Source organism: Pongo pygmaeus, chromosome 10 (genome assembly GCF_028885625.2).
Source record: "Pongo pygmaeus isolate AG05252 chromosome 10, NHGRI_mPonPyg2-v2.0_pri, whole genome shotgun sequence".
Lineage (NCBI taxonomy): Eukaryota > Metazoa > Chordata > Mammalia > Primates > Hominidae > Pongo > Pongo pygmaeus.
In genome coordinates this window covers 111459965-111485834 of record NC_072383.2, presented here as the reverse complement: position 1 = coordinate 111485834, position 25870 = coordinate 111459965, and the positions used below count along the sequence as shown (strand labels likewise).

At 46.8% G+C, this 25870-nt stretch overlaps 1 protein-coding gene across 4 annotated transcripts in view; it reads right to left on the bottom strand.

The window, feature by feature from the left end:
• RPH3A (rabphilin 3A) overlaps positions 1-25870 on the bottom strand; it is a 330865-nt gene that overhangs the window by 91208 nt on the left and 213787 nt on the right. For 2 of the 4 annotated variants that reach the window (XM_054443937.2, XM_054443938.2), the window contains one exon: positions 18146-18266. The exons of 1 other annotated variant lie outside the window; for it this stretch is intronic. The gene's annotated coding sequence lies outside the window, so the exon portion shown is untranslated. Of the gene's footprint in view, positions 1-18145; positions 18267-18396; positions 18806-25870 lie in introns of those variants that run through there. One more of the 4 variants, XM_054443936.2, reaches the window with a different exon arrangement.

Sequence of the window (25870 nt, the reverse complement as noted above, 5' to 3'; positions counted from 1 at the left end):
TAAAGTGGAAGAAAAGAAACCTGCCAAGAGTGAACACATTGGATTGCGGATTTACCAGGGACAGAAAACTTACAGGGATCATCTAGCACACAGCCTTTCTGCAGTCTGATCAGATAACGAACCAGGCCCAAGCAGCAAATGGGTTTATAAGTGTATTGTCAATCTCCAGCAACCGCAGAGCATGCTCAGAAGTGGAAGGTCTGCAGCGAGCTAAGGGTGAGTGAGGGATAGTTGCAAGTGGTTCATCCCCAGCCAGGCTGCCAGTTTAGTTTCTACAATAAAATCGGTCACTGATGGGAGCTGCATTTGAGGGTTTAGGAGGGTTCCCATCTTTCAAAGCTGAGGACAAGTGAGGACTGAATTCATTCAGCCCTGATTTCCAGCTCTTTCTTGAGGAAAGAAAGGAAAACTTCAAGGTCATTTCCTTCTTAAAGAAGCGTTGAGATTTTGCAGATTTATTTCTTAATTTGGAGTCTGAGGAACCAAGAAAGGAAGCTGAAATGTCCCCAGCAGGCCTGTTTACTTTTTCATGTAGTTCTTGTTCATTGAGGGATCTGGGGATACCGAAGCCATAGAAATGGAATGCCAAGCTCTTGTCATATAGAACTGAAGCCAGCAGGAGGAGGCATTGTGATTAGGGTCAGAATTTACAGGTAAAAGGAGGTGGGGAAAGGTGATGTTCAACTCCGCCCTGAGCCACTTCACTCCATGTTTCTGGAGACAATGTTAGTGCCTCTCCTCAGTAATTACCTTTCCTAGAGAGCCTAGGGACCTGTTTGACATGAAGTGGTTAACTCCAGACATGTCACAGGGGCTAGTCCTGGCTCTGTCCCTTGCTAACCTGGAACTCGGCAAGTTCCTTAACCTCTGTGCCTCCCTTTCCTTGTCTGGAAAATGCTGGTTATAATTGTACCCTCTTCCCAGGGCTGGTGGAAGAAGGGGATGAAATGAGCCATGCAGAGCTCCTGGCATGGTGCTGGCCCATAGCAAATGCTCAAAAACTGGTAACTCCTATTGTGGAGTAATAATATGCTAGCATGAAGTCCTCATTGCCAACCACAGCCCATAAGGTTTGAATTTACACCTATTTCCCCTTGTTTTTTTCTGCCCTTAGTGCTTCATGTCATCCTCTCCTCTCCCAGGGACAGTTATCTCCACACAGAGGAGCCTGCAATGTTCTTTTAAAATGCTTGTATAGTGAGGGTTCTTGTGGCCCCAGATCCCCACGATGAGAAGAGGCAGAACAGGCCGCCAGAAGGAAATGGTCAAGAATGGTCAAAAGATACTGGCATATCCCAGGAAACCCTCATGAACTCCCCATTGGCATACCAAACAACAGCTCTCAGATGTTTCACAAGACAAGAGCATTTGTCTTAAGCCTCATGATTTTGTTGCAAGTCCCATCCTTAGTTTGGGAGGTTTAGGGTCCATTATACAGATGCCAGCATTGAGGATCTGTGAGCTAAGATAACTCACCAAAGCCAGGCAGGTTGTGAACAGTCACATCCTAGTTCTGCGCTAGGATCACCTTGGAGGCAGGGTTAAAACGTCAATGCAAGGACCCCATCCAAACCAACTAAAGAAGAAACTCTAGGGCTGAGTCCTGGCATGGCTATATTGCTAAAGTTCCCCAGGTGTTTATAATGCACAGCCAGGGCCAAGAGCCACCTGCCTGCAATCCCACCCTTCCTTCAAGCCAGTGCACCTCAAATTTGAAAGCACATCAGAATCACCTGGAGGGATCCTTAAGGCACAAATTCATACCCGCTCCTCAGACCCAGAGCTTCTGATTCAGGAGGTCTGGAACAGAGCCCAAGAATTTGCATTTCTAGTAAGTTCCAGGCAATACTGGTACTGCTGGTCTGTGGATCGCATTCTGAGAACCGCCACTTTATGCAATGCTAGAAAATCAAACCCAGGAGACCAAATGTTCTGGTTCATGGTTTCCCTTCTAGCAACACTGTCTTGTCCTGAATCATAGCTAGTAACTCAGGCGTGCTGCTCAACCTCTACCAGAAACTGGGGAAAGCCAGGGGAGGCTGAGGGCTTGTTGCCTTTCTCTTTTCTTGTTTCTTTCCTTTTCAAAAATAATCCACCACTTAAGAGACTGCCCCTGAGCACTTACTGCTTGCTCTTCCACTAGCGGCCCAAACCCTTGCCTGCAAGGGTCTTAAATATTGAATAAGCCTGCCGCTCCACCAGCTGCTGCGGCTGGGGCTGAGGTAATGTTGATATTGACAAAGGCTTAATGTGATTAATCAGGTTAGAAAGATCAGGCTGCGGAGCTGGTTTCATAAAAGACTTTCACGTTCTTCTCCATCAACAAAATCCCCAGAGCCTCCACACCTTCCCTGCTCATCCTGCAGCCCTTCTAAGGCTTGGGGATTTTTCCCCTCTTTGCTGGTGTTGCTGTTTAATGACCCATTAGGTTAGTTAGAGTCATCTGGAGAGAGGGTAAGGTTTTGAATAAGAGCAAAGATCATTAGGTTGACCGTTAGTGTTTATTTATACAACAGATACTTACTGAGCACCTACTCCATGCCAGACACTAGGGAATAGTGTACTGGAGATATAGTGGTAAATAGAACAGTCAAATTATCCTTTTCTGGTGGCGCTGACATTCTAGTGGGGGGAATAGATGATGGACAAAATAAATAATTAAAGTAGACAGCAGGTACATGGTGCCAAGTGCCAGGGAGGAAAATGGAGAAGGAGGAGGCAGAGTTCTGGGGAGGGAGGTGCAATTTTAAATAAGATGGCATTTGAAGAAAGATCTGAAAGAGGTGGGTAGTGGACAGAAGGTGGAAAGGACTAACAGGACCTTTTCCAGCACATCAAGCTCAGAGATTTCATCATCCTCATTAAAATAACAGTGACTAATGTTTGCTGAGCACCTACAAAGTGCCAAGCTTTGGTCCAAGCAAACACAATATATTGACTTGGTAAATTCCCAAAACAACCCAATAAGGTAGTTGTTATTGTTATCTTCATTTCCCAGATGAAGAAACTGAGATGCAGAGAGATTTGGTAACTCGTTCAAGACCACAGAGCAGCAGAGCTGGAACCTGAACCCAGATAGATGAGCAATTATTTCTACTCCCTTCCTCTACTCTGAGCCCCCTGCTTCTCAGGAAGGGGCCCCACATCTGTGGTAGATTGCAGAACAAAATCTCCCTCTGGGTAGAGAGGGGTCCTATTGTCCTATTCATCTCCAGGGGGTTGGTGCTGTGAAGAGGAGCGGAGGGTGGAGGGTTCAGCCTATAAATGCAGCCCTTTCTGGGCCAGTTTGAAGTTTTCATCAAGCCTCCCCAAGTTCTGCGCCTTCATGTGAACCCTGCATTGCAGGCAGGATGGCCTTTTCAAAATATGGATCACATCAGGTCACCCTTCTGCTTGTGAGACCCCATTGCTCTCAGAATCAAGACAAATTGCTTGATTTGTCTTGATTGCATGGCCCTGGAGGCACCACCCGCCTCATCTCACCCTCACATCTCACACTCTAACCATGCTGGCCTTCTTTCAGATCCTGCACTGCTACCTCAGGGCCTTTGTACATATTGCTCCCACTGCCAAGAAAACTGTTTTTTTTCCTCCTCTCTTTACTCAGTTAACTCCTATTATCCTTCAGATCTCAGGTCAAACGTCACTTCCTCTGGGAAGCCCTCCAAGATTAGGTCAAATTTCTTTGTGAACTGTGCCCCTCTCTTTAGAATCTTTGCCTTCATTTATCATTATACAGCCATTTGAATAATTTTCTACCTGCTCACGGGAAGATTCCACATCTAAATTGTTTTCTACTATATCCCAGCACTGAGCACAGTGCCTATCACATACTATAAACTACCAACTAGAAGATGAGGATTCCTCCCAACCAAATGGGAGAGAGTCTCTCTCTGTCACCCAGGCTGGAGTGCAGTGGCATGATCTCGACTCACTACAACCTCCACCTCCTGGGTTTAAGCAATGCCTCAGCCTCCTGAGTAGCTGGGATTACAGGCACCTGCCACTATGCCTGGCTAATTTTTGCATTTTTAGTAGAGACAGAGTTTCACCATGTTGGCCAAGCTGGTCTCAAATTCCTGGCCTCAAGTGATCCGCCCACCCCAGCCTCCCAAAGTGCTGGGATTACAGGCGTGAGCCACTGTACCAGGCTGAAAATCACTTTCTTTCCAGGTTCTTAAAACGTTTTTCACACTGTTAAGCATTCTCTTTTCTCCCAATGTGCTTTCTTTTTAAAAACAAAATAAGCAAATTCTTTCTCAATTTTTTCAACCATCATGCAACTCCAAGTGGTATATCTTCCCTTCCTATTTGTCAATAAAAGGTATTTGCAGTAAGAGACTTTTACTAAAGTTATAAAACCTTCCTTACTTTCCTGGTTTAATTATTTCCTCAATATGTATCGGTGGTGAAAGAAAAGTTGTGTGGGTGAATTGCTTATTTTATATAACCATGTGGTTTTAAGTATGTGAGTATAATACAATTAATGAATCAAATACTAATAGACATTTGACAAGTCCATTTACATCCCTAGTGGGTTATTTATTCAAGTTGGGCAAAACATTTTTTGGAGGGAGAGATAGATTCATCATTTTATTGGGAAAATATGAACATTGTAGGTTATATTTGGGGCTGTGATTTACATGCTAGTAGATGGTCAATAAATATTTATCAAATGAATAGATGAATAATTGTATGTTGGTTGAGGGCGGTCCCACATAGCAATTCAGAGACTAGACATTCACTTCTGAATTATCCCCTTTTTAAAAAAATGAACATGTGCTTTTAACCTCACACAACTGCCCCCTAATGTGCATTTGGCTGTTAACGAGCAAACTCTGTCTTAGGAATATTATTTCTTCAGTTGGGCTCCAGAAGGTAAAACAATCAAGAGTGATGGGACTCAGGCTTAAGTCAAATCAGGAAGGATGACCTAGCTAACTGGCCCTTTCTGACAATGCACAGGGCACCTCTGCGGGTGCAGAGTCCCCTCACTGGAGAAACTCAAGCCCATTTCCCAGGCAGTGAAAAAGAGGATTCATCCTCCTCCCAGAATGACCCATGAATCATTCCCGAATCACTCAGGAAACTTTTTACACTGCAGATTCCTGGTGTGACCCTAAACCTTCTGAATCAGAATTTCTGGGGATAGGCCTTGAGCATCTGCATTAAAAAATATATATATATCCCAGAAGATTCGTACACACACTAAAATGTTATAACCACTAAGGTTCATGACTGGACAAAATTAGCACCCAGACATTTGAATTTCTCAGATGAGTAAAATTTTCTTCCAAATTTAGGGCTGTCCACTTGCATTGTTGTTGTTTTTATTTACAGAAAAGGGGCACCAATCTTTTGTTTAAAAAAATGCTACCATACATTGCCAATGTTTTATTTTTTAAAAATATATTTTAACGTTAAATAAGCAGAAAAGAGATATGGTCAGGATAGGGGTTTGTTTGTTTGTTTTTTCTAGGAAAATTCGGTTGGCAACATTTTCAGCAACATTTTGCCCACCTATAACTGCCTAGTTCTTCTCCTTTCACCAAGGCCAGTGGAAACTTTGTCACAGGCCAGATCTGAGTTTGGAAACCACCAGCATAAGTAAAGAAACTTCAGGAGCCTTCCTGAATTAGGAAAATCCAAAGACGAAAGAAAGAGTTTGTATTGGCTGCTATGAAATAATGATGACAATGATAGCATCCTAAGAGGTTCATTCCTAAGAGGTAGGAACCCATTTGATCTTTACAAGAACCCTAGGAGATATCTGCTGTTACTAGCAGATCCCCACTCTGCAGCTGGAAGAAACTGAAGTACAGGGGGCTGTGGTAATCAATCAAGTCTGCACAGCTAGGAAGGGGTGAAGTGGAGACGTGGGCCCAGGGAGCCTGGCTTTCTGTGCTGAGGTCCTAACTGTTGTGCTCTATCACCAGCCAGCAAGCTGTCACGAGGGCCACACGTGCCTGGTGCACACATACATCCCAGGCTTCAACCAACCAATGGATGGGGCTAAAGAACAGAGAGCCCAACAGTTTGCTGATGGCACATGCAGGGGTGTGGTTTCAACTTTCCACCCTCTGAGAAGCAAGCACTGTTGGGTGGTCTGGTGGTCTGTGGCTTGGAGCAGGTGCAGTGACCACTTGCATCCACCTGAAAGTGCTCACAGCTCCACCTGATGGGATCCACTGGGAAGGATCCTGAGACCACCAAATTCACTGTCTGCTTTTTTCCAGCCTGTCTGTGACTGCAGTTGGCCCGGTGGACCCGCCATGCTTAGGAGCTTTATGATTTGGCCACTGTCATCCCTGACGACTGAACCTGGTTTTCGTTCCTAACTAATCTTGCGATCTTGGGAAATTGGTTTGCCTCTATGGGGCACAGTTCCTTCATCTGTAATGGAGGAAGTAATTCCAACTCTCCTCTTCAAAAAGTTATTGTGAAACAAAACTGAATCTAAAAGTAATTTTTTAAAAAAATTCAAGTCCTATACAATAACAAACAATTTGCATGTATCCAGCAGTGTCTGGGTGCTTCATATTGTATTAACTCACGGAATTCTCACAGCCACTCTATGAGGGAGGTACTATTATTATTCCCATATTACAGGTGAGTAAACTGAGGCCAGAGAGGCCAAGTAACTTGCCTAGGGTCACAGGCTGGCAAGTATTGCAGCTGGAATTCCAATCCAGGTGGTCTGGGGACAGCAGCTGTGCTTCTAAGGACTGCGCATACTGCCTCGTCCTGGCCAGTGTGTCCAATCCTTTATTGGAATGATGTCCATGCATTGCATCCAAGCTGGAAGGAGCTGAAGACTAAAGAATCGAATTCTGTAGAGCCTTATTATTTATTTTTTATTATTAATTATATTATTTATTTTTTAAAAAGCACTTTTAAGTTGCTTTATCTTCACAATTGCAAATAGTAAGTAGACAGTGTAAATTGGGGGACCTGAGGCCGCCTTATCTTCTGTAGCCTGTGTCCTCATCTGCAAAATGGTAATAATAATAACAATATCTCCTTCCCAAGGCTTCATGAGGATTGAAGGAGGTCAGCCATGTAACCCAAAGGGTAGGGCAGCCCACATAGAGTGCTCTGCGACTCCATGAAGAAGCACATGGACATCCATGGGCCTTAATTCATCCTCTCCCTGATAATTCATCCTCTCCCTCTCTCTATCTGGGAGAGAGGGAGAGGATGAATTATCAAGCATATCTGGAACTTGTACCCAAATGGACAGACTCTTAACTCAGTGCCCTTTCTAGCAATAGGGTGATGTAACACTGAAAGCAGGTGAGGAGCCCCTCAGGACGTCAGAGACCACCCCGCTGTGGAGACCTGGGGCTGCCCTCACAGGTGGTGTTAACAAGAAATGACCACCCCATAGTAACCAATTGGTACAAAGGCTCCCATCCAGACCCGCTGCCATGACAACCAGATGAAGAATTTTTCAGATCTGGAGTCTTCTCAATCCCAGGCTTTGGACAGCTTCTGGGGGCCTCTCTGGCCACTCAAGGACTCCCACTTCCAGCCGCTGAAGCTTTTACCCTCTGAGCATTTTCAGGACAAAATGAGCCTTTCTGCTTTCACCAATCTATTCTCAGAGGCAACGTCGGTGTTACATGAGGAAACCCAGGCCCTGGAGAGAGGACAGAGGCCCTGGGGAGTGGACAGAGGCCCTGGGGAATGGACAGAGGTGGTGAGGAGCCAGCGTTTCTACTCCAGATGGGAGCAGGGTCTCTCCACACAGAGTGGGAAGTAGCCATTTAAGAGGGGGGCAACGTCTCAGCCTGAGCCAGGAGACCATCCTGAACACACACATGTGCACTCACACATTCCCACACACACCACTCACACACACATGCTCGCACCATACCCCCTACATTCACAGCACCACATACACACACTCACACACATACACACACAGCACAGCAGGCAGACCCAGCAGAACTTGGAGCGGATAAAAACATCTATTTACCTAACCACCCAGGGGACTTTTAAAAAAACTTTAATCACACAAAGCACACTAGGCATCATCTTATTTCACTCTCAAGCAGGCTTATAAAATGAATACTAGCATTATCCCCATCTTACAGAAGAAACCAAGGCTCAGAGAGACTAAGTCACTTTGGCAAAGGTCACACAGCCAGTGGGTAGCAGAGGCAGGATTCGAACCCGTGTCCATCCAGCTCCAGAACCAGCTGCTCTCTTCTGCCTCCCTCTATGCATGCGTGGTGTCTGATGTCATGAGTACACTCAGCATTTGTTAGGCAAAGAATCAAAAGTGAAAGAGTAAAGCATCTACCTGTGTTGCCCAAACAATCATTAAATCTCTATTAAAATGAGTCTTCCTGTCCTGAAAGAATCCCAGCTGGCCAGCGCAGAGAAAAAAAAATTCAGAAATACTCTGGGTTGCTGGAGGGAAACTCACATAAGAAAAATGGAGAAAAAAAAAAGGGGACTGATGCCTTGGAGAAAAGCAACAATTAGAAACAAAAGATTAGATGCCACCTTGCAACGTGGATGGATCTTAAAAATATACTGCTGAGTGGAAAAGAAGTGAGAACCTATGAGATCTATAAAAATACGTGTTTTGAAGGGACATATGCAAGCAATAGAAATACGCATAAACAGAGTAGCATAGGGTTGTCTATGAATGGAGGGGAATGGGGTATGAGGAAAAAAGAGAATAAATAATGAAAAACGGAGGAAGAGGTGGGCAAGGATCAATGACGGCTGTGTACCAGGAAGGGAAAAATAACTCAATTCTCATCATCTCGCACCCTAACAAAGATTCTTCTAATCCACAAAGCACAAGAGTCCTCCGTGAATAACAGAGAGGCTACAAATGAGGCCAGTTCCCCTTTCATTATAATCAAAAGCACAGTCCCCCTCCGGGTCACCAACATGAGTGTGCACCATTTATTTCTCCCTCGGGAGCTTTCCTCGAAGCACTTATCCATCATTCAGATGAGAAGACATGCCTGGACCCCTCTGCAGAAGTTGGCCAAGGCTGGCTACATAGGCCTGCCCAGTCAGATAAACCCTTCCAAGGAAAAGAAAAAGGAAGAAAGAACATCTACAGAAACAGCGGCAGGTTCTATCTGAAAGGCAAGCCTGCTGCGTGCTCTGTGTGATGAGTCTCCTTCCCCGCCAAGGGCCCAGCTCCTGCTCCAAATGCTGGCTTCTCCTGCTTTCATCCTTAGGTGCAAGCCCAGTCTGGCTGGTTCTTTTTTGAATGGGCCTAGCTAGCTCCAGGAGCAACAGGTTCAGATCAGATCAGAGAGGAAGCTGCAGACACCAGAAGCTCATGTCTTCCATCACATCCAGCAGCCTTTCCCGCAGCCCCTGGAGAAAAGCTTGGCCAGACACCCCAGTTTGCCACTTCACAGGGTGTCATCCCCTTTGCCAAGTGATATCCTGCTTCATGTTGATAGATTAATGCAGCCACTATTCATGGGAGAGAAAAACAAAAAACAAAAAACTCAGGCTGCTGCCTTTTCTTCTGGGGACAAGGGAACAGTGCATTTTAGCCAGCATGGAATGGGCATTTGCAGAGCTCCCTGAAAGGCCTTGACTCTGCACATACTGCTGGGTTCTTGTCTCGTAACCCATTGGCCCTTGGTTACAGCCAAGGCCCCTCTCCCTGTCCCTAGGATCACAAGTGCTGCACCATTGCCAGGAATAGTTTCTGTCCCACGGAGTGGACCCTGATTCCTCTGGCCTTCTCCCCTTATGTCTGATCCATCAGTAAAGCCTGTCTGCACTCCTGCAGAATTCACCCCAAATGTCACTACCTTCTTCTCTGCCATCACCTGGTCCCTGCCCCATCACAGCTCCCCTCACTGGTCTCCTGGCTTCCACTCCACCTCCTGCACTCCCCTCTCCACTCAGAGACCAAAACAATCATTACGAACACTGTAAATTAAGTCACATCACTCTGGCATAAAACCCTCCCTGCAAAATAAAATCAAACCCAGACTCCTTGGCTACCCTGGGAGGTCCTGCCTGACCAGGACCCTGTCTCCCTTTGTTCCCATCACGTGACCCTCACCCCACTCACACCAGCCATCTGTCTGTCCTTTGTGGCCACCACAGTTGTCTCTGCTTTTGCACTTACTGCCCCCACTTCCCAGGTGTGGCTCATCCCTCCCTTCACCATCTATGCATGGCTATTTCCTCCTAGAAACTCAGCCTCCACTGGCTGCCCTTTTAATAAGTTAGTCTCGCCCCTCCCTCCCCCAACCCATCACTTGTCATTCTCCATCGAGTCTTCCTATCTCCTTCCTTCATGGCGCTTCACGCAGTCTGGAGTTTTCTTGTTTATGTGTTTACTTGTTTATTGGTTTTGCCACCCACTGGGCTGTTGGCTTCAGGGGGCAGGGAACTCTGGCTCCCTCGCTGCTGAGTCTGCAATGCCTAGAACAGTGTACAAGACTTGTCTGGAAAGGAGGGAATGGGGGAATGAGTCTAGAGCAGGGGTTCTCACAGTGTGGTCCCTGGGCCAGCAGCATCAACACTGCCTGGGAACTCGTTTGGTGTGCAAATTCTTGGGCTCCATCCTAGTCCCACTGAATCACAAACTGTGTTTTAACAACTCCTGCAAGGGGTTCTGATGCAGGCTCAAGTTTGAGAAGCTCGGGCATTGAACCATCTGCAATCTCTACCCGATATCCCCCGGGTGAGCGAATAACTAGCTGGGTGATCAGTCTTGTCAGGGACAGGGGTTAGGGAAGGTGAAGGGAGTAAGTCTCCTGCCCATGACTGACCTCTGAGCTCTGAGGGACAGGCCTTTGTGTGTCTAGATAGTCCATGCCGGAGCCATGCAGAAAATACCAAGCCTAGGAGGGCTTCAGAACCACTGTGTGCCACCAGAGCAGAAAGGCAGGCAACTCACCCAGAAAGCTGAATCTTTGGCCTTTTGAAAATTCTACAAAATTCCAAGCATTTGGCTTGGAGGTAAGATGACCAACTCATCACAGTTTGCCTAGGCCTCTCTCCATTCTTTTTTGTTGTTGTTTCATTTTGTCTTAGACACAGGGTCTCACCCTGTCACCCAGGCTGTAGTACAGTGGCACAACCACAGCTCACTGCAGCCTCAGCCTCCTGGGCTCAAGTGATCCTCCTGCCTCAACCTCCCAGGTAGCTGGGACTACAGGTGTGTACCACCATGCCCAGCTAATTGTTTAACTTTTTTATAGAGACAGGAGTCTCACATGTTGCCCAGGCTGGTCTCAAACTCCTGGCTCCAAGCGATCTTCCTGCCCTGGCTTCCCAAAGTGCAGGGATTACAAGTGCGAGCCATCATGCCTGGTCTGCCTCTCAGTTTTAACACAAAGTTCTATATCCCAGGACCCCCTTCAGCTCCAAGCAAACCTGAATGGTTGGTGACCCTATTTGGAGCCCTCATCACCTGGAGTCTCATGAATTCACAAACACATTCCCTTTACAAGTAATTTCTGTGTGTCTTAAAGATGAGATGAGGAAGGCAGAGGAGTTAGGAGAGGAGGAAGATGGAGAGAGAGAGAGAAAAGGAAAGGAAGAGAGGCCGGGGCAGAGGAGAGAGAAAGGGAGAGAGGGAAAGATGGGGAGAAAAGAGAGACTGCAAGGAGAAAGCAGGGAATTATTTAAGGGGTGGGAAAAGTAAGGAGACAGGAGCAGGGAAAAGGAGAGAGCGGGGAGAGATAAAGACAGAGACTTGGGAACTTAGCACCACAGTGACAGAGGAAAAACACAGGAAGGCAGAGAGGGAAAGGGGAAAGGGGACAGGGAGGAAGATGTGCAATGGAGCGGACCACACAGATGCTGTTTGGCAGCACCTTGCATGAAAAGCCTCCCAACGAACTTCGAGAAACCATCTCTCTTCTCTGCAGCCCCAGAACGCCACCCCGCCATCAATGGCTGGCACCAAAACCTGCTTACATAATATGTTCTCTGCTGAAAGCTGCTTCCATTCACAAGTCACCACTCGTCATTGTGTAGGTGCATTAAAGAGGAAGAAAAGGAAAAGAAAGAGAGGAAAAAGAAAAAGGCAGCTGAATGAACTCACTCAGATTATATTGAGAGATGAGAAGCTATTTTCCCCCCTCGCTCTCTAAATAAATCCTTCACGAACCAAACATCATTATGATGCTGTCAGATGAGTTTCCTCTTGTTGATTAATTGCAGGGGGTGGTAAAAAACCCAGCTTCCTGAGGCATGTTATCTTGCTCACTGGATGGATTACTAAACCAGAGTCTGACAGGGCTCCATTACAAAGAGATTTAAGCGTGTGTTATATCATTAAAACCAATGACAGCAAGATAATTACTTCGAGGAAACCACAGTGACATTGCGTACAGCAACCTGGGCCCTCAGCACTGCTGCCTCCCCTCTTTTCCTGGCCCAAATGGGGAGCAGAGTTGGGCTAAGAAGAATCACTTTTGGCTGGGTGCAGTGGCTCACAGCTGGAATCCCAGCACTTCGGGAGGCCGAGGTAGGAGGATAGCTTGAGCCCAGGAGTTTGAGACCAGCCTGAGCAACATAGAGAGACTTCCATTTCACAAAAAAATTAAACAATTAGCCCAGCATGGTCATGCCTGTAGTTCCAGCTACTTGGGAGGCTGAGACAAGAGGATCGCTTGAGCCCAGGAGTTCAAGGCTGCAGTGAGCTATGATCATCATGCCACTGTACTCCAGCCCGGGTGATAGAGCAAGAGCCTATCACAAAAAAAAAAAAAATTTTTTTTCGTTCCCTCTCAAAGCCACTGCCTGCAAATCCCAAAGACCTGGCCTGGCTGGACAGCTGATTATTAAGGCCTTGTCACAAATCTACCTGAGAAACTGAGTCCTGGGGTCCTGCCTAGCAAAAAATGACTCCTTGGAATTGTCTGAGGTTAGCAGGGAATGGAAGCGACATGCTAAATCCAGGTCACGCTCCTGTGGGATTCAGTAGCAGAAAGGAAATCAGATGACTCCAGGCATCAAGAGCTTTTTACCCCCCAACAGAATGTAAATCCAGCAACAACCACCTTTCTCTGTTCTTTGCCCCTCTTTTGCCTGCAAGCCTAGTAATGCAGCCCCTCCCCCTGCTCCAAGAAACCAAGCCTGCTTCACTTTTAGGAAAGGCTCTTATAGCTTCTCATTAAAGTGTAAATGACTAATAAGGCTGGATGCATTAACTCACTCCAAAGCATCTGCTCTTTAACCAAGAGCAGAGCCTTAAGAAAAAGAATGAAACTTGAATTATGGAAATTTCAGGTATCAGTGAACTGAATATCTTTGGGTGACTCAGGGAGCCCTCTTTGTGCCACACCCCCCCACCAAAGATCACATTATGTAGGTAGCCACTTACTTTATCTAAGTCCCAAAAGGGATCGTGTCTTTTTTTTTGAGACAGAGTCTTGCCCTAGGCTGGAGTACAGTGGTGTGATCTCGACTCACTGTAACCTCTATCTCCCGGGTTCAAGTGATTCTCCTGCCTTAGCCACCCAGATAGCTGGGGTTACAGGCACACACCACCACACCAAGCTAATTTTTGTATTTTTAGTAGAGACTGGGATTTACCATGTTGACCAGGCTGGTCTTGAGCTCCTGACCTCAAGTAATCCACCCACCTTGGCCTCCCAAAGGGCTGGGATTACAGGCATGAACCACCCCACTGGGCCAGGACTGTGTCTTTATTGCCATTTTATTCCCAATGCCCATCATGGTGCCAGGCATACTGTAGGTATTCAATAAATGCGCAATGCATGATAAACAGCAATGGCAGGAAGAGAGAGAGGCCTATCCTTTGCCTGTAGCAAATCTGAGGCAGGAGCCAAGTCCTTTCAAACCTTTCACCAATGACTCATCATAATCAATACTAACTGAGCACCTACTGTGTGCAGGCCTCTGGCTGGACCACAGGCCCCAAACTGACATGTTCGCTAGTAAATCATTTGAGCTTCATTCATTCATTCACTCAGTAAGTCATTGCTGAGCACCTGCTGTGTGCTGACCTGGACACCAGAAATGAAGACAGCACAGCCTTGGCCCTTAAGGATCTCACCCTGTAGCACCTGAGGACTCCTACAAAGAAGTGCCATAGGTACTTCCCAGGGAGGGGAAGGAAGGCTCAGGTTTCCTAGAGAAAATACACGGCTCAGAGCTTATAGCCTGGGATGATTCAGCAAAAACCTCCCAGGGACTTGAAGGAACAAAAGACTGACTGGTTGCCAGGGCTTCTCCTCCTAGAATTCTTCTCTGGGGCCTACCCCCCAGGCTCATGACTCCCCTGCTAGTTGCTTAGAGCCTCACAAGCCAAACAGAGAGGGAGTCATTATGCCCATTTCACAGATGAAGAAACTGAGTTCTGGGGACGTGCAGCAACTGGGAAACTGCAGTGGGGAACAAGAGGGGCTGGCAGCTCCTGTCTCCAAGCTTTGTCCTCCCTCTTGTGAGTCACACAGCTACACAACTAGCCCAAAGAACTCACCTTCCTCTACCTCACCCTACTCGTTTTGGTCAGGGGTGATTTCACTGTTACCATCACCAACATCGCCCCCATTGTGAACATTTGTTGGACATTTACTCCTTGCCAGACTCAGTATAAAGTGATCATTAACTCTTAAAATTCTCACAACTGCATTCTTATTCCCATTTTGTAGATGGGAAAATTGAGGTCCAGAGAGGTGAAGTGACACAACCAGAAAGTGCTAGGATCAAGATCTAACCCTAAGAAATTTATTTCCAGAGCCCATCCTCTTAATCCCTATATCATGCTACCCTAATAAACCTAATTGAAGAAACTGAGCTCAGAGAGGTTAAGGGCCTTGCCTGAAGTCACACAGCAAGGAAATGCCAGAGTCAAAATTAGAACTAAGGTCTGACTGCCCCCAGAGCCCACACTGCAGCCCCTGGCTGGTTAGGGAGGTAGACAGGTGTGAGGCACAGAAAGGAGGGGGCTATTTCTGCAGTGCCTCCTTCACTCTTTCAGCACATCAAGGCTCTCCACCCTGGGTGGCAGGTGAATTATTTAAAATCATCAGCTTCAGCCCACCATGACTGGGTCCCAGAATTATTTTTATCCCAGATTATGGCCACAGCTCTTAACAGAAATAAACCACACCGTTTTCTTCTCATTGGTTTCACATCAATTCCTGACTTATCTGCAATTACAATCAGCTCCCCACTGAATGAGGGTGAAGGGCAGTAGACAGGTCCATGTGTCATGGTGGTTTTTATTGGAAAGCCATAAACTCTGTAGGACCCATTCACAGAGCGGGAAAGAGTTAAAGCATAATGTCACAGCCTACAAAGAAAGCCCAAGAGCAGCCACCCCAACCAAATGCACATCTTCAGACAAAGCAGCCAGTCTGTGTACGGAGCAATAAGAAGGAGAAAGGCAAAGTGGGCTGGGGGCACTGACTTTCCAGGCTACCCCTGTGGAATCACAGAATCTCTGCCTGCTGCCTCTCTCCTGCCAACAAGAAAGGAAATGTCCACATTTGTCTCCATGGTTAAGCTTCCTGATTACCAGCACGGGCTGGAGAGACACTGCTGAACGTCCTTCCTCTGTACCTCAGGCTGGATCGGGGGAGTAGGGGCTGCTGGAGCCAGAAGTGAGGGGATGACGCCTTGGTCTTCATAATGGTGGGTTTATATGTTGCTGCCATAACCTACTGTGTGGTCTTGGGCAAATTGTTTTTCCTCTCTGGGCCCCCCTGGAAAGGGTTAGACTAAATCAGAGTTCCTGAACTTGGAGGGGTGCTCACATGGGCATTACGGAGGATCCACTAACCCCCTGATGTTGTGTGTTTGTGTGTATATGCATCTTTTCAGAGCAGAGCCTCTCCAAGGAGTCCTTGCTGCTACTCCTGAGAAGAGTCTCTTTGGAGCCTTCAAGTGCTGCAAAATCTACATCTCCGTGCATCTGAGGCCATAAATAAAGCAGACCCCTTTCCAGCTGAGCTCAGGATTCTAGAAACCTAGCAAAGTTCTCACAAGAGACTCCCCTATCCCCATTCACCCCAAACAGGGCCTCTCCCCGACACAGGATAAATTCTCAAGCACAGTGCTAACCCTTCCTAGAAATGTGGGCATGTGCAGTCACTCACACTCACACACATACCTATCTCATAGTCAGAGAACCCCAGAACTGGAAGGGGACTTAGGGCCACCCAGACAGACTGCCCCATTGCATAGATGGGGAAACCAAGGCCCAGAAAGGGGAGACAGCTGGGACTGGAACCCAGGTCTCCTGACCCAAGTCCAAGGCTCTTTCCAGAAGCTTCCGTTTCCCTCTCCCTGGTGCACCACAATGCACCACTTCAAATGTGACGGGGGAGGAGGGAGGGCGGCCTCTTGGATCTTGGCCATCACTAAGGAAGTGAGGCAGTGGAGAGATATTTGGGAAGTGTCCACATCTGGACACCCAAGTCTTAGCTATCCCAGCTGGGCTGGCACATACCGCATGGCTAAACCAGTTGTTAAAAATATTAAAATAAAATAAAAGTATTAAAATTAAATGGGGATGCTGCCCTGAGGCCTCTGTGGCTGTCTTGATAGCCCCCTAAGATCTCCCCAAACCTCTCCATAATCCAGCAATTAAAAGATTAACACTCAGTACAGCAGGGGCCCCCTAAGATGCCCTATTCCAGGACCCTAGCCATTCTGATCAATTAGTACCGATTTCAATACTTTAAATATCACCCATAGCCAGATCTGTGGTTCTTTATTTGAACAAAATTTCCACACATTCATTATTCACACTCAAGGCTTCCCAGTGAGGAATCTAAGGCAACTTCCTCCTCAAGGTCACCCAGCAAGGGAAGCTAGGAAGAGAAGTTAGGGATTTTGAGAACCAAATCTTTGGCACTAACCACTGGACAACCCTCCTCTTCTGCCTCATATGTCCTGCCTGAGCAGGCACATGCTCTGGGATTTCAGCATCTCTTCTTGGCTATGGGGCTAGAGAAAAAAGGAATGAGTGAACCCTGCTTATATTTCAGGCTTGCCAATCTCTGGCTGTTGTTTTATTCCTCCCACCTCCAAGAGCAAGAATCTAAAAAGGAAATCCTTGGGGGTGCAGAACACTGAAGTGGCCCCTGAGATAATAGCAAAGATGCTAAAAATAAGGGCATTCATTTCTAGAAAAGTAGATGTAATCAAAGCAGAAAGCAAAGTGAAATCCCCTTTTGATGGGTCACAGATTAGCATCAAAAGTATTTCAAAATTAAATGTGAGCTTTTGGATTCAGTTTCAAGGTACTTCCACTTCCCACTCACTAACAGGTTGGTGGAGCCTCTTTCCCCATCAGGATCTTGGAAAAAGAAACTAGTGCAGAGGGACGGTCTACCCTGGAACAAAACTGAAGCTGAAGCCTGGAATCTTTCCCCAGAATTTGAACAAGCTTTGTTCCCCTCCTTCCTTCTGAGATGAACAGAAGGATAGAATCTCCCAAGCTAGTGCCAGGACGCTCCCCCATACAATCACTTACAGGTTACACCACCTGTGAAAATAAAACATCATCTCCTCTGCAGGCAGTGGCTGCTCTCTTCTGGCCAGCCTGACCACTCATCCCAAGCAGAGTGTGGCCCTTTCCTGGCTCCCAGGTCTTCCATCTCAGGAAAGCGTGAACAGCCAACCTCGCAAAAATCACCACAATTAAATTACTCAGCTGTTCCTGGAACAGGGTACAATCTAAGCTCTGTCCTGTGCAAATCTTACCCAGTGTGCCTAGGCAAAAGTTACCCTTCCAGTCTCAGGTGACCCCCTCCCCTCCAGGAATAAGCACTCACTTGCTAAGTCAGAATACCCAGAGTCCCTCCATGCCAGACTAGCCAGCCCCACGAAGGGTTAACTCTCTCAGAGAACTGCCGGCTACTTTCACCAGCTTCTGCTGCAAAGGAGAGGGCAAATTGGGCAGAAGCCACAATCTTGATCGCATTGCCTACAATATGAGCACGTTTTACCCCCTCCCTGGGCACTAAGCCAAAATCTCATTTGGCTTTGGGATGCCGCTTAGGTGATAAAACACTGCAGGATGTAGGCAAATAAGCATAGTCGTTCCTCGATACCCTTCTCCTCCCAACTACCCTTTACCCCACCAGCTCATGAACACACATCACAATTGGGATTCCAATACCCCTAGCCCATCTGCACAACTCAGGAGAATTTCACTTACCGCGACGCTGGAGAATTGCAGGGGGAATGGGTGAGCCAAATTCTTGCCAACTCCTCCCTTCCCTGCCGGGTAGGAAGACGCTAAGTCCCAATGACTTGGTTTAAAAGCTCAGTGGAGGTGCCTGAAAGAAAATTGTTCATTTGACTCTCCTACTCTTCCCAAAATAAAATCAAAGCACCAGTGCACACACGTAGACACACAGACACATCAACTACCCCTAAATCATGCAGGACCAAGACAAAAAGAAATACCACTGCCAGAAGCGGAGAAAACTCGGACCAGCCAGTGAGTCAGTGGACAAGGGACAGTGGCTCCCTCAGACTGTCCTCCACATGGATGAAGGTTTTCGCTCTGTGAGTCAGTCAGTCTCTCTCTCTCTCTCTCTCTCTCTCTCTCTCTCTCTCTCTCTTTCTCTCTCTCTCCCTTCTCCCTTCCTTTCCAGTCCGCGTAGGCAACTCCGGGCTGCCGGGCTGCTGGCAGTAGACGAATCAATTGCTTCCCCAGAGCCGGTTTCTGCCGCGGCTGCCACCACTACTGCAAAGCCCTGTGTGAGCAAGGGAAGCGGGGCGGCAGCTTCCCAGTGCAGGGGGAACCAAGCGGGAACCAAGCCTGCCTCCCACCCGTGATTTATGTGTGCGGTGCCTGGAGAAAGAAAGGTGGGAGGCCGGGAGGGGAGGTTGGGCACACCAGAGATCCCAGCTGGTCGAAACGGCAACCAGGTGATTGGCGTTCAGCACCACGGACAGCGCTAGGATGCGGCGGAGGAGGGGATGGGCGGGAAGAGAACCCCTAGGAAGAGAAGTTAAGTAATTGGATGGTTAAAGCAGAGAAGGGGGAGTCCGGAGGGGTGGGGGACGGGACTTCTCGACATCACACAGTCTAGTCAGTGACAGCTTACCTACCACACACTTGTTCTAATACTGTCGCTCACTCTCAGAGCAAAGGAACTATAACTTCACAGCCCCTGTCTCCCACACGCCCCCAGTCCTGCTCCTCTCTGCTCAGACAAGAGCTTGGCCCCAGTGTGCGGGGCTCCCTAAGTGGTTTTTCCCCTCAAAGTTTCGTCCAGATGACCTGTCCTCACCCACATTGCTGCAGATTTCTGAGTACCTGGAGTTTCTCAGAATTCAGAGCAGAAAAGCTGAGGCGTAAGAAATGGAAATTTCTAAGGGGCAGGGTGGCTTAGTTGAATAAGCACTTGATGGTTTTCTGGAAGTCAGATCCAGCCCCCTTACAACTCTGGAAAAGTCATTTAATGTTTCCAAGTCCCATCTGTAAAAATGATAACATAACGACCTTATTTTTCCTAAAGATAGGAAGCAAGAGGTTAAAATGCAACAATAAGAATACCCAAGCTGTGAACTGCCATGATTTCATGATCCATAACATGTCCTAAAACAAATGTTTGGACAGAGCGATAAAGGAATTGACAGCCAATCTAGGATGGCATGTGCCAACCTCACCCTTCAGCATGTGGTTTGAGTAGAATGAAGGAAATTTTTGGTCTAAATCAGACCATTGAGCCTTGGCCAAAGACCCTTCCCCAAAAGATCCAGACTGGCTTTCTGAAGTGAAATCGCTATATGGACAATGAAATAAAAGTATCAAAAGGAGAAATATATAAAGATGAATGGATTCCCATGGCTCCCAGTGCTCCATATCTCAAGAGTCCTATTCCTCCTAACTTTGGGAAAGGGCTCAAATTGGAAAAAGGCCAGGAAATCTCAAACAGACCAAGATCTGCTTAGAACTTCTCTGCAAAGTGAAGGAGAACTCTCTCTATTGGAGACTCATATCTAAAGCCTCCCATCCAGATGGCCCAGGGTTAACTACTACATTTGTCACTTACTTCTCCCCATGAGACCCAGGAGTTAAAATGAGAACATTTAGAGCTTCATTTAAAAAACAATTTTTTAAGACAGTGTCTCTGCCAGGCGCGGTGTCTCATTCCTGTAATCCCAGCACTTTGGGAGGTCGAGGCAGGTGGATTACCTAAGGTCAGGAGTTTAAGATCAGCCTGGCCAACATGGTGAAACCCCATCTCTACTAAAAATACACAAAAATAGCTGGGCATGGTGGTGTGCACCTGTAATCCCAGCTACCTGGGAGGTGGAGGCAGGAGAATCACATGAACCTGGGAGGCAGAGGCTGCAGTGAGCCAAAGTTGCGCCATTACACCCCAGCCTGGGCAATGAAAGTGAAACTCCATCTCAAAAAAAAAAAAAAAAAAAAAAAAGACAGTGTCTCACTCTGTCACCCAAGCTGAAGTGCAGTGGTGCAATCATAGCTCACTGAAACCTTGAACTCCTGGGCTGAAGTGATCCTCCCACCCCAGCCTCTCCAGTAGCTCGGACTAAAGGTGCAACAAGAACATACCCTGCTTATTTTATTTTATTTTTTTTTGCAGAGATAGGTCTCACTATATTGCCCCGGCTGGTCTCGAACTCCTGGCCTCAAATGATCCTCCTGCCTCGGTGGTGGTGGTGGTGGTGGTAGTAATTGTCATCATGATGGTAATCATAGTGATGATTATAGTGATGGTGTTGATTGACAATGATTATGCTGATGATGTTGATGGTGATGATTATGGTGGTGGTGGTGGTGGCAATGACGGCAGCTATTGAAAACCTACTATGTGCTAGCCCTTCTGCTAGGAACTTTACATGTATCATCTTCTGAAGTCCTCACCATGACCCTTTCAGGACACTAGTATTATTCCCATCTTGCAAATGAGAAAACTTAGACTCAATAAATAAAATTCCTTGCTTGAGGCTTCACAGTAAGTTACAGACATAGCATTCAAACTCAGGGTTGTATGATTCCAAAGAACATGCTCCAGGATGTCTCTCTCAGAGTCCATTTCAAATGCATTCTACAAGTTTGAGGGGAAAAATTTCATCGAATATTTTCTGGGATGATCCTGTGACATAAATTCAGTGTCCTCACTTTACAGATGAAGAAACTGGGGACCAGAGAGGAGAAGTGACTTGTCCATAGTCAAAGAGCTAGGAAGTAGCAGAGTTGAGTATAGAATGCAAGCCTTTCAGATGCCAGGACCTGTGGTCTATTGCCTAGGGCAGTCCCAGGCACATAGGAAACCCTCAATAAACAATTTCGTTTGTTTTATTTGAGACAGAGTCTTGCTCTGTCACACAGGCTGGAGTGCAGTGGTGAGATCTCACCTCACTGCAACCTCCACCTCCTGGATTCAAGAGGTTCTCATGCCTCAACCACCCAAATAGCTGGGACAGGCATGCGCCCCATGCCTGGCTAATTTTTGTATTTTTAGCAGAGACGGGGTTTCGCCATGTTGGTCAGGCTTGTCTCGAACTCCTGACCTCAAGCGACCTCCCCACGTCGACCTCCCAAAGTGCTGGGATTACAGGTGTGAGCCACCACACCTGGCTGCCTCAATAAACATTTGAAGAGTGATTCAAGAAGCTCAAGGAGAAATGAAAGTCATTTAGGATGCTGGTGGTGGAATCAGAACCCAAGTATTTCCCAGGCCTCTTGGCTTCCAATCCCAAAGAATTTCTCACAGCTTCCCCAGCCATTAGGCATGTATTCTGGGAAGGCCTCTCATGAATTCAGCTCTCCCTTAGGGAATGACAATAGCTACCACCTGCTGCATACCTAGACACCTGCCATGTGTCAGGCATTGTACTAAGCACTTTACAGTGATTATCCTCACACTTCTCAACTACCTGAAGTGGGTGCTATTATTGCCCTGTTTGCAGACAAGAAGATGAAGGTTCAGACAGGTGATGTGAAGCCCCCAAGCTCACACAACCAGGGAGCAGCAGAGGCAGGGGTGCAAATCTCAGGTCTGTCTGACTCCAAAGCCTGGTTTTCACGACCCTGACAGTTTTTCCAAAACCAGGCTCCCTAGAGGCCCCTGTGGACATGAAAAGAGGCCTCAACTGACCCTCCACTCTGGTTTCACTACAACAGTTAGTGGTGCTTTTAACTGTTTTGCATACTGGGCATCTGCCCAAGCCTTCATTGAAACAAGGACTTTGCAGCAAAATTAAAAAATAATAATATGGTTGAAACCGGAGCTCTGCACCCTCTCTGGTGACCACACCGTCTAGGAACTAGCCTTGTCTTGTCAGGGGACCTTGCCCCACCCTGCCCACCTCCCTGGTCACCACTGCCAAACCCCCTTCTGTCCCGGGTGCTGCTGGAGAACCCTTTGTTCAAAGAACCAGCTGCTGCTGTAAGCTCCACCAGCCTGTGGCACTGCAGCAGGGAGACACCTCGAAACCCAGACTCCTCAAGGCTAAGCCCAGCCAGGGTCTGATGCTCTCGAGGCTTCATTCAATGATAGAACATTGCGAAGATTCTTCAGGCCCCAATTCAGCAAGCTGCCTTGCTCTACCCTTGTTTTATGGAGCAGAGGCAGCCCAGTAAGACTTTCCATCACCCCAAAGAGGATGGGAAATGATGATGGTAGTAATAGCTACAGCAACAAATGCTACCCACTACCTCCTGAACAATTTGTATATGTGCAGCGGCATCATCTCGTCCTCCTAACAATCCCGTTTCAGGATGATAATGGTTCCATTTCTGTTTTATGAAACTGAGACTCCTAAAGCAACTAGCCTGAGGCCATTGAGTTCATAAGTGGTGAGACTGGAATTTGAACCAAGACCCTGTGAATTTATGATCATTATGCTATCCGGCATTCCTAATTCCTAATCATCTCTCCTTTTGCAGGGGGCAGGTTCTTACTATTTACCAGGTGCCATGCTTTATCTCCCCAGCACTATTCATGGCTGACAACAGTAAAAGGAGGTTATGTTGTGCTATTTATCCATTTTCAAGATGAGGAAATCAGACACGGAGAGCTCAAGTGACTTGCCCAAGATAACACAGCTAGGAAGAGGGGGAGAATGGGGTGTGAATCTGAACAGTTTATCTCAAGGTCCTCTGTGCTTTTCTGTCTCCAAAGGAAACGGGCACTGAGATAGCCCATTTCACTTAGCAAGTGTGGTAGGCAAAACAATGGCCCCAAAAGATGTCCACATTTTCATCCCCAAAAGGGGTTAATAGATTACCTTAAGTGGCAAGTGGGACTTTGCAAGTGTGATTAAGTTGAGGATCTTGAGGTGGGGAGATTATCCTGGGTTATTTGGGTGAATCCAATGTAATCACAAGGGTCCTTATAGGAGGGAGGCCGGAGGGCCAGAGTCAGAGAGGAAAGGTGTGGATGGAAGTATAGGGGGAGAGAGAGAAAGAGAGGTAGGGAGAGGTATGAAGATGCTTTGTTACTGGTCTTGAAGATGGTGGAAGAAGCTACTAGGTAAGGAATGTGGGCAGGCTCTAGAAAATGGAAAAGGTGAGGAAAAGAGTCGCCCCAAGAGCCTCCAGAAGGAACACAACCCCACTGCTGACACCTTGGTTTGAGGAATTCTGACCTCCAGGACTGTAAGATAATTAATCTGTGTTGTCTTCAGCCACTAAGTTTGTGATTACTTGTTACAGCAGCATAGGAAACCAATACAGCAAGTCTGCCAGGGGACCCTACATTAAGAAGCCCACAGCAAATCGGCTTTAGGAATCACAACTGAGCTCCCTCTTAGACAAAGAACCCAATGCTTCAATCATACTACAACCTGTTCTGAAAAATACCATGTGCATGCCCTACAAGAGAAAGGACACATGCTCAAAGCTTTAGCCTGAACACTGGGCTTTGTCGCTGGATGACACTGCTAGGGCATCCATGCCTTCTTCACTCCCTCCTCCTTCTCCTTTAAGAGCCTCCAGGGAAATGCTACTGTCAGGGACACAAAAGGGAAGAAATGTCACAGGGCAGCTTTCCAGGAGCACAACTCATCACAGGAAATCGGTCAAAGATAGAATAAGTAAATGAAACAGAGAGATTGGCGTGCAAGAGAAAGAGAAAGAACACGAGACAGAGAGAGAAAGAATTGCTGGGTCCCTGAGATTGGCCTATGTGCACTGACAAATCCCTTCCCACAAGGAAAAGGGCAATCATGGGGAAGCCCACTAACCTCCTTAGGAAAGGATACAGTAGGACTTGGCAAAGCAAGCTTTCAAGACAAGTCAACAAGTCTTATTTATTAATCAGTCAATTCCGCGTTATCAGGCAAGGCTCTGCCAGGGGAAGGGAACTTGGACTTGCCTTCTCTGATACTTGGAGTTTGATTTCAGCTCCCCTACTTCCCAGTTTGGGACCTTGGCATGTCACTGGCATGCTCCAAACCTCAGTCTCCTCAACTATAAAATGGGACCACCATACCTTCCCCGCTCATCTCCTGAAGCAGCCAGGATGTTTCACTGAGCTAATGAATAGGAGTTTCGTATACTCTAAATGATGAATAACAGCTACCATTTACTAAGTGTCTACCGTGTGCTGCGTGCTTATCCAGACTCCTATCCTTAAAGAATGTAGCTAAAACGTCCTGACCATAAGTAAGGGGAAAAGGACAGCAACGGCAGAGATGGCATAATGAAATGGTTAAGAGGCCAGGTTCTAGAGCTAGGCTGCCAGTGTTCAAATCTGACTCTACCACATGCAAACTGTGTGACCTTGAGGAAGTTACTAAACCTCCCTTTGCACCTCAGTTTCTCTGTCTGCAAAGCAAATGATAGCACTTCCTCATATGGTTGTTGTTAGGATCACATTAGCTAGTATATGTTAAAGCACTTAGAGCAGAGCCCGGCACGTAGGCAACCCCATGTCTGTCATCTTTATTCATTATCATTGCCATTGTGAGTATTATTTATTATGGAAGAGAGGTATCTTCCAACGAGTGATACATGTTGTGCTGAGATCCAAAAGATGAAGTTAGGTATTCTAAGGATGTTTATTTTTTCAATGTTTAGATGTTACATTTTTACTTTAAAGCACATTAGAAAATTATTATATGCCCACTTACAGCAGTGACATAATGTCATTTCCATTACCTCCATAGCATTATCTGCCCTGAAATCTGAAAATCAGTCAGTCCTGAAATCATTCCTCTGGGTATGCTAGGTTTGCCTAACTACGCTCTGCCCCCACCATGCAGCTGTATCTTTTTTTTTTTTTTCTTTTTTTTTTTGAGATGGAGTTTCGCTTTTCTTGCCCAGGCTAGAGCAATGGTGCAATCTCAGCTCACTGCAACCTCCGCCTCCCGGGTTCAAGTGATTCTCCTGCCTCAGCCTCCCAAGTAGCTGGGATTACAGGCATGCACCACCATGCCTGGCTAATTTTGTATTTTCAGTAGAGACGGGGTTTCTCCATGTTGGTCAGGTTGTTCTCGAACTCCCGACCTCAGGTGATCCACCCACCTCAGCCTCCCAAAGTGCTGGGATTATAGGCGTGAGCCACCACACCCGGCCACAGCTGTATCTCTTAAGGCCAGCTCCCCAGTTAAGCCAGTAAGTCCCAAAACACAATCTTAGGCCAAAAGAATAAAGTAAGCATGTAGAACCTTTCCTCTCCCAGGTCCTCTCCAGAATCTGAATCTGTTTCTAGCCTGTAACAAATAAATAGCTGACACTTATTGAAAGGCTGACTGCATTTTCCTCATCTGAACTCCTACAACAGAACCTCACCTTCTCCCCGTGTCCACCCTACATTATAACTGGCTCCCCCACCAGATTGGACATTCCAAGAACACAACTCAGTCTTGTGTGTTTCTGAGTTCTCAGGACCCAGAACAAATCTGATGCCTGGTCAATGTTGAATAAACGAATTATTCTTAGAACTTTTGATGC